General features: G+C 41.4%; 1 pseudogene; it reads right to left on the reverse strand.

Moving 5' to 3' along the window:
- Positions 1 to 1,234: 1,234 nt before the first annotated feature.
- LOC118620147 lies at positions 1,235 to 1,921 on the reverse strand (annotated as a pseudogene).
- Between the last annotated feature and the right edge of the window lie 1,051 nt (positions 1,922 to 2,972).

Consider the following 2,972-nt stretch of genomic DNA (forward strand, 5'->3'; position numbering starts at 1 on the left):
GAGACCTCCACCAAAATGATATCAATGTGGAGCAGTTAGGCATGTTAACAGAGATAGAATTCAGAGCCATGATCTTGAGGAAGCTCAACAGCATGAGTAAGGACATAAAGATGTTGAAAATCAACCAACTGGAAATTAAAAACCACCAGGAAGAGATCAAGAGTGATATATCAGAAATAAAGAACACATTGAAAAGTCTAAAGAACAGAGTAGAGGAAGCTGAGGACCAAATCAGCGAATTAGAAGACAGGGTAGAAAAAAATCAACCAATCAGAAAACCAAAAGGAAAGAACGACTAAAACAAGAAGACATCTTAAGAGAACTGTGGGACAGCTGGAAACGTAATAATATTCGCATAATAGAAGTCCCTGAAGAAGAAGAAAATGAGCAAGGGTGAGAGAATATTTTCAAAGAAATAGTGACAGAAAACTTCCCTAATTTGGTGAAAGAAGAAGTCATTCAAGTTCAAGGGGCACAGAGAGCCCCAAGTAAGAAGAACCCAAACAGGGCCACACCAAGACACATAGTCATTAAATGCGAAAAATTAAAGACAAAGAGAGAATCCTAAAAGCAGCAAGAGATAAGTAACAGGTTACCTACAAAAGAAACCCCATAAGGCTCTCAGCTGACTTCTCACAAGAAACACTATAGGCCAGAAGGGAATGGCATGAAATAATCAAGGTCATGAAAAACAAGGATCTGAATCCAAGACTACTCTACCCAGCAAGGCTGTCATTCAAAATAGAAGGTCAAATAAAGAGCTTCCCAGACAAAAAAACAAAAAACAAAACAAAACAAAACAAAAAAACACTAATACCCATTATCCTCAAACTATTTCAAAAAATTTAAGAAGAAAGACTTCCAAACTCATTTCATAAAGCCAGCATAATTCTAATTCCAAAACCAGAAAAAGACACTACAAAGAAAGAAAACTACAGGCCAATATCCCTGATGTACATAGATGCCAAAATTCTGAACAAAATACTAGCAAATCAGATCCAGCAATACATCAAAAAAATTATTTACCATGACCAAGTGGGATTCATCCCAGGGATGCAAGGCTGGTACAATATTCGCAAATCAATAAATGTGATACACCACATAAACAAATTGAAGAATAAAAACCACGTGATCATATCAATAGATGCTGAAAAAGCATTCCACAAAATCCAGCATCCATTTCTGATAAAAACACTCAGCAATGTGGAAATAGAGGGACCATATCTTTTTTTTCCAAAGTGTTGATCTGTTTTATTATCTGACTGGAAAACTAGACACTCAGCCAGTCCAGGGGGGATGAGGGGCCCTAATCTTCCTCCTCCTCATCGCCGGCTCCAGCCCCGCCCTGGCCATTCTTCGCGTTCTTCCTCTTCACAAGGCCCGGGCGGCCACCCCCGTACTGGAGCAGAGGGAGAAGTCGATGTGCCTCTGGCAGTCCAGACGGACAATGAAGGAGGGGATGTTCACCACCTGCTTGCGGACCCTGATGTGACGCTGGCAGATCAGCACCCGAGCATGGTGGATGGACTTGGCCAAACCCAGCTTGAAGACCTGTGTATGCAGGCGCCTCTCCAAGAAATCCTCAATCTTCAGGCCCAGGATATAATCCAGCTTCATCTTGCCCTCACCCAGCACCCCAATGCGGACCAGGCGCCGCAGTAGGGCATTGCCTTCAGACAGGCGCCGTTGGTCTTTCTCGACCAGCGTCAGCAGCTCCCGGGCAGCCTTGCAGATCTTGGCCAGGATAAATTTGACCCTCCAGACCTCATGTTTGTTCCGGAGCCCATACTCTCCAATCAGCTCTTGGTCGAGGTGGGATTTCTCAAAGGGTCTCCGTGGGGTCATGTATGTCTTCCGACAAACCCAGCTCGGGGGCACCGGCATATTGGCTGCGCTCGCCTGTCTACGCCTAAGCGCAACCCCGGATAACTGAGAAAGAGCGAGGGACCATATCTTGACATAATAAATGCCATATATGAAAGATCTACAGCCAACATCATACTCAACGGGCAGAAACTAAAAGCATTTCCCTTAAGAACAGGAACAAGACAGGCATGCCCACTTTCGCCACGCTTATTTAACATAGTACTGGAAGTCTTAGCCACAGCAATCAGACAAGAAGAAAAATTAAAAGACATCCAAATTGGAAGGGAGGAAGTGAAACTGTCATTATTTGCAGACGACGTGATATTATACATAGAAAACCCTAAAGACTCCATCAAAAACTACTAGACTTAATAAATGAATTTGGCAAAGTAGCAGGATACAAAATTAACATCAGTTAATCGACGGCATTCTTATACACCAATGATGAACTCACAGAAAGAGAAACTGAAAAAACAATCCCATTTACCATCGTGCCAAAAAAATTAAGATACCTAAGAATAAACTTAACCAAAGAAGTAAAGGACCTATTTGCAGAAAACTACAGGACATTGAAAAAAGAAATAGAGGAAGATACAAAAAAGTGGAAGCACATACCTTGTTCATGGATTGGAAGAATTAACATCATTAAAATGTCCATATTGCCCAAAGCAATCTATAGATTCAATGCAATCCCCATCAAAATACCAATGACATATTTCACAGAACTAGAACAAATACTTCAAAAGTTCATATGGACCAAAAAAGACCCCGAATAGCCACAGCAATTTTGAAAAAGAAGGACAAAGTAGGTGAGATCACAAAGCCAGATATCAGGTTATACTACAAAGCGACTATAATCAAAACAGCCTGGTACTGGCACAAGGACAGGCATATGAACCAGTGGAACAGACTAGAGAACCCAGAAATGGACCCAAGGCAATATGCTCAATTAATATTGACAAAGGTGGCAAGAGCATACAGTGGAGTAAAGACAGCCTCTTTAATAAATGGTGCTGGGAAAATTGGACAGCTACATGCAAAAAAACTTAAACTAGACCATCAACTTACACCATACACAAAAATAAACTCAAAATGGATAAAAGACT

This window comes from Molossus molossus, unplaced genomic scaffold (assembly GCF_014108415.1).
Source record: "Molossus molossus isolate mMolMol1 unplaced genomic scaffold, mMolMol1.p scaffold_m16_p_7, whole genome shotgun sequence".
NCBI lineage: Eukaryota > Metazoa > Chordata > Mammalia > Chiroptera > Molossidae > Molossus > Molossus molossus.